We start from the raw sequence: 15,369 nt of genomic DNA, 5'->3' as shown, positions 1-15,369 counted from the left end.
GTGATTCCAATAGCCTGGAATCTCTGGAATACAAAACAGAGTCTTGTGAGTCCAAGAGCACTGCACAGTGGCAACACACAGAAACCAACAGTTGTTGCTGTTGCTTTGCAAAGTGCAAATTGAGTAGGTTCTTGTTAAAATGTGAACTGAACAAATATCTCCCTCTTCCATCCAGGACACTCAAAGGAAGTGTCAAGGCTCAGTATAATTTGTCTTTGCTGAGTAAAATCAGGAGATACCAAGGAGTCCACACTGAACCCGGATTGAGCAGGAAGAGAACATTTGTAGGGGATGGAAAGGTTGCAACTGACCATTAAGGGATAGAAGGGTCTGTCATTCATTTTCTCTGTACCCCCGCCCCACACTTGTTCCACAGGAATAACACAGGAACAAAGGAACTGTCATGGACTGGTTGGATACAGAGGAAGGGTGGAAGGAACCAGATGGGCAACCCTCAAAGGAAGAAGGCTCAGAGCCCGGGTATTGGTGGTGGGACAACAATGAGTGGTCAGAGGGAAAAGAGTGAGGAAGGGGTGTCAGAAGCTGAAGAAGTAACAGGGCATAGTGAGCTGGGAGAGCCTGTGGCAAAGAGAAGCCCAGAATCAGAGGCAGAAGGAGAAGCAGGAGAGGAGGGAGGCCAAGAAGCAGAGATAAGTCAGTCTGGTGAAGAGCCCCGGGTGTCTCCCCCTCCTGCTGCGACAAGAGCTCCTCCCTATGGTCTCCCTGAACTAGGAGAGGCATGAAAAGGTGGAGGAGAGGTTGGTTCCATGCAGAGGAGTGCTTGGGGAAAACCCTAGAGAGGAAGGAACTTAGACGGCTGTGGGAAAGTGGGGACTTTCAGTCTTGGCGACTGAACCATGGGTGATCCAGGCGATGAGCTGCTGTGCTCATAAGTCCTGACCCTCTACCAAGTCTGTGAAGATCTCCAACTTGCAGGGTGTTATTTACTGCCAGCTTGTTCCTGACAGGAACTGTGTGTGTGGGGGGGGAGAGAATTGGAGTGAGGTACTGGATTGATAATGCAGTTTCTGAGGATCTTAGCCAGCCAACCCATAAACTGCAGCCACCGTGCAGCCAACAGTCGGGGATTATGGCAGTTGCAGCCCCTAACTTCTAGAGAGCATGATTGATTGATTGATTGAATTTATATATCACCCTATACCCGAAGGTCTCAGGGCAGTTCACAGAACAAAATCAAAATATAAAACCACAAAATATATAATCAAAATAAAAGCAACAACCCAATAACCCTCCCCCCAAAAAATCCCTCCATGTTTTAAAAGGGCATTAGGTTCATTTGCATTCTGGAAATGCTGCTTTCATTCATGTCACTTGTGGTCTTTTCCATTCAAATGTGATGTCTCCTAACAAGTTTGGGAAGAATGGCTGCTTGCCTTTATTAAGTCAAACGCAACTTGTACAGTGCAGGAAATGTAATCCAGCCCCCTCCGCTCGACAGGCTGCTTGTCATAGAATGGCCTTATTTGATTAACTTGCCCCTTTGGTGGTGCTCATGATCTCATTATATCTTTAATGATAAAAATCCCCATCTGCTGCGTGCTATTCTGTATTACCTTAAAAGGGATTCATTCATTTTCCGCTTGTCACTCGTGTAATTGGATAAATATTTAACGGGAGAGGTTTGATTAAATTTCTACTAAAACTTAGCTCGCCTCCGGTGACACCTTAAAAGTTGGTCCCTTGGCCAGGAGTGGGGCAAACTGACACACCCAATGAAGTTTCTTTGAAGTCGGTGAGAAAGCTCTTTGAGTTGCCTTATACTTACGTAGATCATTAATCCCTGGGCTGGAAATATCAGGAATAATTTTCTGGCAGTCAGAGTTGTTTGACAGTGGAACTGACTCCCTCAGAATGCTGTGGTCTCTCCTTCCTTGGAGGTTTTTAAGCAGAGGTTGGATGGCCATCTGCCATGGATGCTTCCGCAGAAACTGCTGCTTGCCTTCTATCACTGTGCCATTGAGAGCGTGCTCACTTATGGCTTATGTGTGTGGTACGGAAGCTGTACTACCCAGGACAGGATGGGGCTGCGCAGGGTTGTTAAGGCAGCAGAGAGCATTGTTGGCTGCCCACTCTCCACCTTAGAGCAGATTTATGCCACAAGGTGCCATAGGAAGGCACTGGACATAGTAAAAGATCCATCGCATCACGGTCACTGTCTCTTCAAGCTCTTGCCGTTGGGACGGAGATACAGGACGATGAAGACAAGAACGAGCCGTCTTAAGAACAGCTTCTTCTCCAGAGCGATCTCGGCCCTGAATGGGAAGCCCGGACTTTGAAAGTCATCTAATCTCCCTTGCTGTATTTTACTATATTGTTTAATTAGTGTTTTTATGGAGCAGTCAAGTAATTTCGTTGTCCCCGAAGGGGGCAATGACAATAAAGATATTATTATTATTATTATTATTATTATTATTATTATTATTATTATTTAGTTGAGATTCCTGCATCACCACAACAAGGTGATGATCCAGTGAGTGGGTCTACAATTATATGAGCCCAATAGCATTGTAAGGGATGCGGGTGACGCTGTGGGTTAAACCACAGAGCCTAGGACTTGCCGATCAGAAGGTCGGCAGTTTGAATCCCCGCAACGGGGTGAGCTCCTGTTGCTCGGTCCCAGCTCCTGCCAACCTAGCAGTTCAAAAGCACATCAAAGTGCAAGTAGATAAATAGGTACCGCTCCGGCGGGAAGGTAAATGGCATTTCCGTGTGCCGCTCTGGTTCACCAGAAGTGGCTTAGAAGTGTGCTGGCCACATGACCCAGAAGCTGTACGCCGGCTCCCTCAGCCAATAAAGCGAGATGAGCGCCGCAACCCTAGAGTCAAGGGTCCCTTTACCTTTAATAGCATTATACCCATTTGTGGAACCCAGCAATTGCTATTCATAGGGATGTCTAACCTGTTCCTACCCATGGATAAGTGAAACTACATATTAACAGGGATGGAGGGAAGGGTGTAGGGCAGAACATGATATAGGGAGGCTGTTTTCAGCAGCCATCAAAACAGTCTGCTCTCTAACATGCAGTTAGGCTTCTGTTGTTCAAATGAATTGGTCTGGCTCGCTGGCACTATGCCTTCAGAATTGTTCGTTCTTCAAAGTCATATTTCCTCCTCTCTCTTGAGGCAACATAACTTTGGAAACATTCTAGAGGGGGGTGAAGGGGGTGGGAGAGAATGGAAAAGAAAAGGAGACCAAACCATAACTCCACACAAATCCTTTGCCACCTCAGCCCTTGGTAATCTATCTCCATAAACTCAGCTGGCAACAATTGGAGATAGAGGCAGTCTTTCACCAAAATCCCCCTGCAGGGGCCAAAAAATGAAGGGAAATTGTTTCTGTCTGGAGCAGATGAGAACTGGGAAGCAGTTGGGGGACAGTAAGGAGAAATAGGCTGTGTTTTTCCACAGTAGGGGTGAGGAAATTTACTGAGCCCAGATGTTAGCACTGCAGGGCCTCATAAAACAGCTTGTCCTGGGTTTTCGGTGGCTTACAGGGGTGACTCTTGAAACTGGAGAACTAATTGTGAAGAAAAACAGTTTGTCCATCATTTGGACTGTTAAATTTAAAACTTTGCAATAGTAATCATGATGATGATGACATAGTACAATTGGAATTTGGCTGTCCCAGGGCTCATTTGTATGGTGCTCAGTTAGCATAACTAATCCAGAAGTGTCAGCTTATGAGGGTGATTGAGGGGCCAATGACGCGCATGTGACGTCCTGACATCACGTGTGATATTGTGATGTCACATGTGTGACGTCCTGATGTTGGGAGGAGCCAGAGGCGGATCCAAACCCAGTGGCCGCATTTGCATTTCTGAACTTACAAATTCAGGGTTTCCCTCACTGCCTCCTTTACATTCCATCACCACCCTGCCCCTGTAAATCATCATCATCATCAAGCACTCACTATGGTTGTGCAAGTCGTCCTAAAGAGGGCTCTCTCTGCAACCAACCTCCTCCTCTCAATATACCACCTTTTGTGAGCGTTGTGACATCCTCTCAACCAATTGCAGTTCTTGATTTCCTCTCCCCACCAATCCCAGGTGTGTGTGTGTGTGTGTGTGTATTCTGGAGGAATCTTTATATGTTTTTAAACAAATGGCTGCATGAGTTTGTAACCAAGTTGGATTTTTTTTTTCTTTTTTGCATCAATTTTCACAAAGGAAGATTAAACAAAACACAGCAAATTGAACAAATTAAGGCAAATTACACATAACTGAACTGAAAAGAGATGCATTGATTTGAATCGGATTAAACATCACCATCAAGGCTCTCAAAGGAAGGATATACAAATTTGAATATCAAAGGAGTGAATGTTTGAATTTTATTAGTGGGCTGATTAAAAATATCTTTGTGCTTCAGCTGTGGGATGGGGATTTTCATGTATCAAAGATTTGTTGCTGATGCTCCAAAAGCTTTACTTCCAATATCCTCTCTCATTAGTAAGGCGCAATATAGGTTTAGTTACAACCTTCTACCAGCCTGCTGAGAGAACATATTCTGTGGTTGCTTTGCACAATCAGGTGACATGCATATGCAAGTGTTAAATCTATTATTGCTCTTTCTGACCTCCATTCATTCCATTTTGGAACAGAACCCACATGCCTGTCACATGCTCAGACAGCAGAAACGCTCTATTCAAACATCCAATCAAATGTGGTGTGGAGACTAGGTCATGTCACAATGTCCCCATGCATGCCAGCCCCATCTCTGCACTCACAAACTATCTCTGCACTCACACCTTAAGTACAGGCATGATTGTTGTGTGTCACATGCCTGTTTATAGTCCAGCACAGTTTGCTGGGAACTTCTGTTTGTGTATAGCTTTTGCTTTTGCTGCTTGCTTTGGGCATGATGGGGAGAAGACATGTTTTCCTTTTGTCCTGATGTACGCTGAATAAACTGCTTGCAAATATGCTCAACACAGCTTCTCCCTGCCACTTCTGTTTGTGCATTATTTCTGCTGAGTTGTGTGCTCCAGCTTCTGAAGCTCAGATTGCAGTTTCATGCTGATCCAAGGACTGGGGATCTCCCAGCATACCGGCCAGTGGGCTGGGGCCAGCTGGGGGCCTGCCAATGGCCCCCAATTCCTTGGCTGCATCCCAACAGAATTATAGATCCATAGAGTTGGAAAGGATACCATCCGATCCCCTGCTGAATGCAGAATCTTCAGGATGCAACTAGAGCTGTGCATGCCTCTCCTGATCCAGTTCAGGGTCTGATCCAGCTCTTTGGAGTGGCCCCAATCCAACCCAGGACAATCTGTTGTAGACACGACCCAGATCCATGGCCCGACCTTATTTGGGATATCTGTGCAGTGTTTAAGTAAGGTTTTAAATTCTAGCTAAACATGTGGTTGGGAGCAGGTGGTTCAGGCAGTCTGCCTGCATCCCCTTCTCTCACCTCTCCTTGTTGCCAGGCCAGCAAGATCACATCTTAACCACACATTTCTTCAGAAGGTTTAAGCAAGCTGCTATCTCTTGGTAACCTGCAGTTTAAAAAAAAGGATGATGTATACTTTACAGTGTTTTTGAGAGAATGATTGAGATCAAGTTATGAAAGTTATTTTGATAAGACTGCAATCCTTTCCACATTGCTCTCTTAAGATGAGGTGAGCAACAAGGTGCTCACCAAATGTTCGTGGACTACAACGTCCATCATGAGTCCCATCAAGGCTGACTTGAGTCCCATCAGAGGAAAAGGTGGAGTACAAATAAACATATTATCATCCCTGTCCATTGGCAAAGCATGCTGGCTGGGGTTTATGTGAATTGATCCAAAAACCTCTGGAGAGCATTCTGTTGGCTACCCCTCTTCTTAAGCCTCAGGTCTCATTTCTTTTGCTGATCCTAAATTTTCACTGTTCCGAAAACATCTCTGAGATGAAAGGATTCACACTGGACGTTTGAATATTGTCTACACCAACTTCGTTTATTAAACAAAGGAACTACTAGACATCCTCTCTTCCCCAGAGAGAACTTCACTGACCAAAGGTTGCAAAGCATAAAATAAAATATGGAGGGAGGATGCTGGCATTCATTGCCTGAGATTTCAATGACTAATTTATAGGGGCTGTACATGCCATGATGTTGAGAGATGACCTCAGCAATTACTGTCCTTCCTGCCATCTGCACACTCCACTAGAAAACGTTAGATACCTTGTCCATCAAGTAAAATAAACAGCTCCTCTCATGAAGAGACCTAAAGAATACCCTATAAATCATAGCTGTCAGAAATGCTGGTAACACGGCTGAAGACAGAAATCAATCCAAAACTCATTAGTTTGTCTGACAAGTCTTTAATCTCATATTGTTTAATGCCAACCTGGACAACTTTGGTGGAAGGGACCCATGCAAAACAGCGGCTGGGTTTCCCATTACAGAATGTATGGCAATGATTACAACTTAATCTTGTTTCTCAAACCTTCTCCCTTTTCATTCTTCCTTGTTGAGTAGGTCTTGGGAGAAGGTATTGACTCCTACCCAGTTTACCCTCCGGCTCATGGAATCGATACGTCATTGTTACTGCATTCGATAGTTTTGCAGGGCTCTGCTTCTGCCATTTTTCAACACTCTCCTGCAGTTGTATTAAGCTAAGCAGGACAAACAGTGCAGATTAGATCATCTCTTGTATTGTTTGGCGAGGTGGCTAATAAAAAGAAAACGGGTTATTGGTTTTTTGTCAGATGGGGAGTGAAATGTTAGAAAGCCGCAGGCACAGGATCACACTACATATCCCCCAAGTGCACATTTCAGAAGAGCAGTTATTGTCATGGGACCCTGATTCCACTGCATTAGAAAGGAAGAAAAAAAAAGAAAGAATCTGAAACCATGGGACTATCGTAGAGTTCTCAGAATAAATTATAGAACATATTGCAAAAATCAACTTGGTTTGAAAATATTATCCTTGGAAATTTAGCATTGAATGAGTTGCTTTGATTAAAAAAAGGACACAGTTACATGCTGGAGGCGGGTGGGTTCTGTCAGGAGCTCGTCCTGCTCTCTAGTAGGACCCTGGCAGAGACACATGCCCAACTGGCATGTTGTCTCCCTCCTGGTCTTTCATTCAGGAGCTTCAAAAACTTTCTTCAGCCCGAACATCACACCGACCGATGCCAACCGACACCGGCACACTTAGGAATCCGCAGAGTTTGCACAACTTGCGTGACAGACCTCAGCAACTCAGCATTTTGGCTAATCTACTTTATTTACATATAAACACACACTGAGCACTGCAACATGGCTCCCTCTCTCTCTAGCATCAGACAGCAAAGAGAAAAAGAACAAAGGACAATAGTCCCACTTCATGGAACATAGTAACACAAACATCCTGTCTCCGTCACTTGAAACCATTGGTTCAAGTCCTACCCTCCAGAGCAGGAGAAAACAAGCTTGCTCCATCTTCTATGTGCTTGTGATAACCTTTCAAGCCCTCAGTGGTTACCTGTACATCCCCCTCCCCCCAGTATGAATGGGTTTATTAATACAGAATCTTCCCATTGCCCCATCAAAGTTTGTGAATCCATTTAGCAAGGCTGAGGAGAGGGCCTTCTAACACCTGAGCATTACAGCTCCCCAGGTTGGTCTGGGTTCCATTTCATTCCATCAGCTAAAGACTTCTCTATAGTATATAGCAAGTGTTGAGGAACCAAGCTTTCCAGCTTGAGGGCCACTTTGTTTCATGAGACACCTTGCAGGGGCCACTGCATAACTGATGTCCTTGCTTTGTGATGGTGGTCTATCAATCCTGCATGTCAGTGTTGAAGGAGAAGGGCAGCTTATGAATTCTTGACTTGAGGAATGGAATAGAAGAGCATTTATTGAGTAAGGCCATAGACCATAGCAGAAGACTTGAGGAATGTGTGTTGCCATCGCCCCGCATCATTGCTTGAAAATGATTCATGCTGTTATTGGGCAATAATTATATTGTGCTTTCTAGTGTGGATTCAGTAAAAATAAATGCTGCATGGATGAATTAGAACCTACAACTGCAGGCAAAGAAACATATTGATTCACAATTATCTCTTACTTCAATCTCTGTCCTTTGAAAAAAAATTGTATTTCTAGTTAAAAAAAGAAGAAGGTTCATTTAATTGTTTAAAAATGCTGTTCTATACTTTGAACAGGGTCGTAATAACTGTAGCAGCTATCATTGCCCAAGGGAGAAAATTAGCAGTGCAGACCTTCCACCTCTCTCTTGAAAGGAAAAATAATAATAAGGACAGTGCATCTGTTACAGATTCAATAGAAATGTTAGGGAACCATGATCCACTCTGGACTTCCTGGGTGCCAAATCTATTTCTATAAAGGCAAGGCCAGCAAAGCATTCTTTTGTAGAAATAGTGGGAATTTGGGAGTTGTAGAGACATGCCAGAGCTGGGCTGCAAAGAAAATGAAAATGGATGGGAGAATACTCCAAAATCCGAGGGCATCTAGCTTCTGTACACATATCCTAAATTTAGCTGAGCAATGGGAGAGGGAATAAAAACAGGCATTGCCTGTACAATTTGTATCTTTATAAATATCCCCAGGGTGGGGAACAGTTTTCAGCTCAAAGGCCGCATTCCCTCAAATACAACCTCTGCATGTCAGTGGAGGGTGGAGTCAGGGTGAAAAGCAGGCAGGTAGTCACTAGGTAGAAAACAGTAAATTATGCTGAGCTAGTTGGTGTTAACTTTTTATTAGCAGAAACAGGATCTGCACAGGAGTGTCATGCCTAATGGGTAAAGCAACTCATCTCCAGCAGGTCCTGCTGAGACTGAAGGTCCCCACTTCCCCACAGCCACCTAAGTCCCTTCCTCCCCAGGGTTTTCCCCAAGCAACCCTGAGATGGCATCTGCATGATGCTAATTTTTCCTCTGCCCTCTTCATGCCTCTCCTGGTCCTGGGAGACCAGCAGGGAGGAGAGCTTGTCACAGCAGGATGGGGAGACACACATGCCTCTTCCCCAGCCAGGCTCATCTCTGGCTCCTGGCCTCGCTCCTCTTCTGCTTCCACTTCCACTTCTCTAGACTCTCTGCCACAGACTCTCCCTGCTCACTAAGCCTTGTTACCTCTTCAGTTTCTGACACCTCCTCCTCCCACTTTTCCCTCTGACCAGTCATCATCATCCCTTGGAGGATAAAGCTGTGGGTGCCTTACAACCTGTCTTGCATCCTCATAACTACTATGCTGCCCTCAAGCCTGGTTGGGGTAGTAAGGGGATAAACATTTTAAAAAGAGAGATTCAGAGTAAAATTCTGGTGAATTTTCCTGGTGAAGTTTTTTCTTCAAAAGAATGCAAACTGATATCAAAATACAGAGCACTGAACTGAAGGGTGAGAAAATGAGAGAGACAAAAATTGACAGGTTTGCTCATCCCAAGGCAAAAGACATTATCCCATTGCTAATATGGATGTAAAATTCAGTTGTTGGTCCAACTGGATTCTGGCCATTGGAGGGACCATCTTATTCCTTTTTCCTAGAGAGCAAAATGAATGCCTTGAGTCAGCTGTGTCCAGTTTGATCCAAGTCCCATTGAATAAACTTTGGGAAAACACACTGAAAATAATTTTTCCTTGCACATTTTAAATTGCCACCAGCCTCATGTGCATTCCCTTTCAGTTCCAAAAACATTGATTTCTTTCCCTCTTTTTTAAAGCCGAACATGACATCCACCTGTTTATTGTTAACTACAACAAAGCCACAGGTATGAATCATGAATGATCTCGGTTAGCTTGTCTGTAATAGAGGATTAGCCTGGCTGTAAAACCTTCTAGGCAGAAATTGTATAAATTATTCTTTTCCAAATACTCGGCTGTATATCTGGAAGCTGTTAGCTCATGAATCTTACAACATGAACATGAGATTGGGTTATGATTAGGTATAGCTCAGAATTGCTATGGATTTTTGCAGCTTGCAGAATAGCAAGCTTATGCTGCCCCAGCTGTTACAGGTCACAGAGACGGTTTCAGAGGCAGCACTGCCTAGTGGGCAGACAGTTGTGTTTGGATTGGTATAGAACTGCTGGTTTAGAACTGCAAAACTGGATCTTTTGGTCTCTTGAAATGTGTAGTTTCAAGTTCACATCTCATGACTGTAATGCATTCATTCGGGGAGAGGACAGTGATACTTCCTTGGTGAGAGAAGTTGAGTCCAACCCTACTCCAGGGGCTAGGACCTGTACCAGTGCATTCAACTTCCAAGAAAGGAGATTCCAGCTAAACATCAGGAAGAACTTTGTGACTTTAAGAGCTGTCTGACAGCGGAATGGACTCCTTTGAAAAGTGGTGGACTCTCCTTCACTGAAGGTCTTTAAGCAGAGGTTGGCTAGCCATCTGTCATGATCTAGAAGAAGAAGAAGAGTTTGGATTTGATACCCCGCTTTATCACTACCCAAAGGAGTCTCAAAGCGGCTAACATTCTCCTTTCCCTTCCTCCCCCACAACAAACACTCTGTGAGGTGAGTGGGGCTGAGAGACTTCAAAGAAGTGTGACTGGCCCAAGGTCACCCAGCAGCTGCATGTGGAGGAGCGGAGACACGAACCCAGTTCCCCAGATTACGAGTCTATTGCTCTAAACCACTACACCACACTCGCTCTAGGTTCCTGCAATACAGGGGGCTGGACTAGAATCAGCCTTTCTCAACCTGTGGGCCCCCAGATGTTGTTGAACTACAACTCCCATCACCCCTAGCTAGCAAGGCCAGAGCTCAGGGATGATGGGAGTTGTAGCCCAACAACATCTGGGGACCCACAGGTTGAGAACCGCTGGACTAGATGAAATGTGTGGTACCGTCCAACTGTATAATTCTATGAGCCTATGACACTTCCTCCAGCTCCTATCCTCGGTCTCCTGATTGGCCAGCCAACTCCCCTGTCATTGTGAGAACATCACTCTCATGAGGCAGCATGGCCTTGGTGACCTCTTCCTCCTCCCCTTTTGGGATAACTGGCAATAGCAAGGCAGGGCCCCCATCCAAGTCATGCTTGGGCTGTCCCCTCCCTCCATCCCAGGTTGCCAACTCTGCCCCCATCATTCTTGGTTATCATGGGGCTCATGACATCATACTGGGCAGGCCCAATACATTTTGGCACCTGAGGCAAACCACAAAACAGTGCCCCTCTCCACCCCAGGGAATATAAAAACACAAAATACATAACCAAAATAAAAAAAGAACAAGCCAACACAACACATTTTAAAGGGACATTGGATGTCAATCAGCCGAAGGCCTGGTTAAAGAGAAATGTTCTTGTCTGGTGCCCAAAAGGTGTATAAAATAGATTGAAATGAAAATACCAAATTCTCCTATGAAGAGGAGACTATTGTGGAGTTGTTGATGAGATCTCTGGATTATATCTCATTTCATTCCTGTGTCCAAACCAGTTTAGAAATGAAGAATTCCTTGTTGGGTTGGCATGTTTTATTACTACATAGTGTCTTGCTATTTTTGTTAATAACATAGGCTATTTCTTATATTGTTCATGACTCCCACTGCTTTTCTCTGGGTTTTTTATCTCCATGGTGAGAGCACTCTGTCCTCTGCATTGAAAGCGAGAGTGGTGAAAGTATTTAAATTTAGGCTGGAAGTGCCAATAAGAACGTCTGTGCTGTGTGTCTAACTCTTGTCATTTGCTATTTCTCTGATTGCAAGAGAGCGGCATTTTTGGGTGGGTGAAATTTCCACATCTGCTAGGTCTTTAGGCACCAGGTGGCACTGTTAAGTAGCTCAAAGTAAAGGAAACAGCCGGCACCTTGTCTATATGCAGGACCATCTTTGCAGGCTATTGGTAACTCTTCATGAAACGTGTGAGGAAATCACACATTTATGCCTCTTATTTTCTCGGCGTTCCTTCCTCTGCCGTTGATGTGACAAATGTTAAGTCATCCTCTCTGCCGAGCAAAAATGAAAGCAGAAGGGTGTGTTGCTCTTGTTTTGGCCCTGTTCTTTCAACCCTCTTGTTTCATAGAATCATAGACCCCAAGGGTCATCTAGTCCAACCCCCTACAATGCAAGAATCTCTGCTAAAGCATCCATGGCAGATGGCCATCCAACCTCTGCTTAGAAACTTCCAAGAAAGGAGAACCCACAACCTCCCGAGGGAGACTGTTCCAATATTTCAAATAAATTCTTTTCCCCCTGTCAGGGAACTGCCATCGGAGCGGGAGGAGGTGAGAGGGCTCCCGGACGATGGTGGAGAGGGTCCCAGTAGGAGGAGGGATAGCCCATACGCTGGGGAAGGAAATCAGCGCAACACCAGTGGAGAAGGGGAAGAGATAGAGGAAGCGGAGACTTGGCTCCAGGACTCTTCGCTTGAGACAAGCGGAGAGGGGACAAGTGCCCCGTTGCCCACGCCCACAGTACGCAAAAAACTTTCGCGCAGGCAACGGGGGAGGAGACTGGGCGTCAAGCAGCTTTTATGTTGGAAAAGGTTTAAGAAACGCCCACTGACAGATTCTGCCAGCGACTGAGGCAGCCACGAGATAGAGGCTCCTCTGTCAGAAAGGGTTCAACCATGCAAGACAGCCACGAGTAAAGGCAATTTACACACAAGCAATCCCAAGAACCATAACACCCCCTCTACTCCAGAATACTTCACAAAATAACTGGACAATGCCTGTATCCTCTCTTTCCAAGGATGCTTTGGTAACACGCCGAAGAAGAACTGAGACCAAGGGTAGATTTATTGCCATGTGAATGGTGCTCACTCGCTGGGCACTGGCCTGAAGGGATGCCATCTCAAAGCCCGATAAGCAAGGCACTGGACTTTGGGGAGGAAGAATGAGGCTCTGACAGGGTCCTAGAGCTCTCCCTTCTCCTTTCCAAACCTAGTTAGTGCTTTCCCAGCTGCAGGAAGGAGGTAGGGGGACAAAAGGACCCTGCCAGAGTCTTCCCTCCTCCTTCCCAAAGCCAAGTGCCTCATTTGGGCAAGGAATGAGGGGGCACCAAATGTTGGCCTTGCACAGGGTGCCATGGTACCCATGTCCGCCACTGCCAAGATGATAACTGTTTGGTAAACAGGTTGCATTTTTTAAATGTAACAAATAGGAGGATCTGTCTCACCATTTCCCTGCACAGACAGAGAGTGTGCCATGGAACTCAGCCCACATCCCCACGGGGCTGCACATTGCAACGGAAGATCAGCATTGATTGACGGGAACGAAACTGATTTCACCTTTGCACTTGTGGCAACTCATGATGCTGATTGAAAATGTTTTTGCACCATCCATCAAGTCAAAGTAAAGTCTCAAAACTGTGAACGTGGAAAAGGCAGAACTTCAACATGACCAAATACCTATCATAGTCCCCATTCTGTCTGTGCGGTTGCCACAGAGCCGTTAAATGTGCTCCCCTGATATTCTCTACTCGCTTACAGCTTCCAAACATCTCCAAGGGCAGCCCTACCCAGAGAGCAGCACATAAGTCAATCCTTGAAACTACAAAGGGATGTGAACCTGTTGAGTGATTCTGGGCTATACACAAAGAGCTGTATCAGATGTAAATCATGTAAGTTCGGGAACTTGTGGTCCTCCTTACTTTGCTGGACTCTTATTCCCATCAGTCCCAGTCATGGAGGCCAATGATCAGGGTGTAGGAACTTGCGTTCGGCCGAGCTGCTCCTCCGGTCAAGTCCTCCGACGGTGATTAACGACCTGAGCCTTTGATGAGGCTCCAGGCACGTTCCCTCATTACGCAGAGTGTCCAAGCAGCAGAAGAGGAAGAGAAATATGAGCTACATTGCTAAGAGTTTTATTTCTAACTACGCAGACAGAAAAGAAATATACATCCTCTCTGTGTGAAAGCAGAGACGCAACTGGATACAAAGAAACAGGAAACCAGTAATATCAACATCCGTCTCCCGTGAGACTTCCAACAGTCTGGAATCTCTGGAATGTAAACAGAGTCTTGTGACTCCAAGCATTGCACAGTAGCACAAACAGAAACCTAACACAGGGATGATGAAAGCTATAGTCACATCAACACATGGTATCCTGCATCCTGTTCTCACAATGGCCAGCCAGATGTCTATGGGAATTGTACAAGCAGGATTCAAACACAAAGCCCTATTCCCTCTTGTAGTTTCCAGCAACTGGTATTCAGAAGCACTGCATAGCCATCCTCGCTAGTAGCTATCAGTAGGCATCTCCTCCATGAATGTGTCTAATCCTCATTTAAAGCCATCTAGGTTGGTGGTCATCACTGCCTCCTGGGGCAATGAGTTCCATAGTTGGAACTCACCGTTGAGCTGTTTGAAGAAGTTCTCCATTTTGCATGACCAGGCACGACAGCCCCAGCCCCCAGGGATCACAAGAAAGGAATAAAGCAGTGAGCCAAGAGGAAGCCCTCTGGCTCGTGCCACTACTTAAATTGTTCCTGGCCATGCCCCCCAGCTGCTGGATTGGCCGGCTGGCGTTGATGTGGCCAGGATCCCCCAGGCAACGGGGGACGTTGTCCCCTCTCCCTGGAGGTGAGGTGGTGGCCACATGGTCCACCACAACTCCTCCCCACAGGTAAGTGGAGTGGATTAAAGACTCTGACAATGTTATGGAATTAAAATTATGCCACAACTTTATTTAAATTTCTGGATGTAAGAAGACCTTGGCTTAGGCCTTGGGCGTGTATCCCCCCCCAGCCACCCAGCCAGGGGAACTGGGGCTCATCAGGGTAAATGGGATATAGGGGTGCTCTGTGAGACGTAAGTGTAGCAGGCAGCCAAGCCCATATCCCGGCACGCAGGGTAGTTCACTGACGACCTTTCAGTGTATGGCCAGTGACACCCATAAATATAACCCCTTTAAGAGGGGGACCCTGGAATCGCCACCGCAGGGGGGTGAGTCACCACTTCAAACCTACTCCCCCATTATAGGGAAGAAAAGACTAAAGGATTCCATCCAAGGCCATAAGCGCCAAAGTTGTGATAAATTGCTACGGGGAAGACAAAACCTGCCAGTGCAGGAAAATTCCTTCCCGGTCCTTCAACAGCAACCAGCCATAGACCATAGCAGTGCCCGCGAAACAGGAAGAAAAAGTTCATAGAATCATAGAATCATAGAGTTGGAAGAGACCACAAGGGTCATCGAGTCCAACCCCCTGCCAAGCAGGAAACACCATCAGAGCACTCCTGACATATGGTTGTCAAGCCTCTGCTTAAAGACCTCCAAAGAAGGAGACTCCACCACACTCCTTGGCAGCAAATTCCACTGTCGAACAGCTCTTACTGTCAGGAAGTTCTTCCTAATGTTTAGGTGGAATCTTCTTTCTTGTAGTTTGTATCCATTGCTCCGTGTCCGCTTCTCTGGAGCAGCAGAAAACAACCTTTCTCCCTCCTCTATGTGACATCCTTTTATATATTTGAACATGGCTATCA

The 15,369-nt window shown here is 45.7% G+C and overlaps 1 long non-coding RNA gene across 1 annotated transcript; it reads right to left on the bottom strand.

Moving 5' to 3' along the window:
- Window positions 1–6,355: 6,355 nt before the first annotated feature.
- On the bottom strand, window positions 6,356–13,907 carry LOC310659600. Its single transcript, XR_014502848.1, has 3 exons — window positions 13,539–13,907; window positions 11,755–11,893; window positions 6,356–6,615 (listed from the first exon to the last, which is right to left on the bottom strand). It is a non-coding gene; the product is annotated as an uncharacterized lncRNA (long non-coding RNA).
- Between the last annotated feature and the right edge of the window lie 1,462 nt (window positions 13,908–15,369).

This window comes from Podarcis tiliguerta (genome assembly GCF_965153285.1).
Source record: "Podarcis tiliguerta genome assembly, chromosome: 11".
Taxonomy (NCBI): Eukaryota; Metazoa; Chordata; class Lepidosauria; order Squamata; family Lacertidae; genus Podarcis; species Podarcis tiliguerta.
Note: the sequence above shows the minus strand (reverse complement) of the source record. Positions and strands in the feature narration are given on the sequence as shown.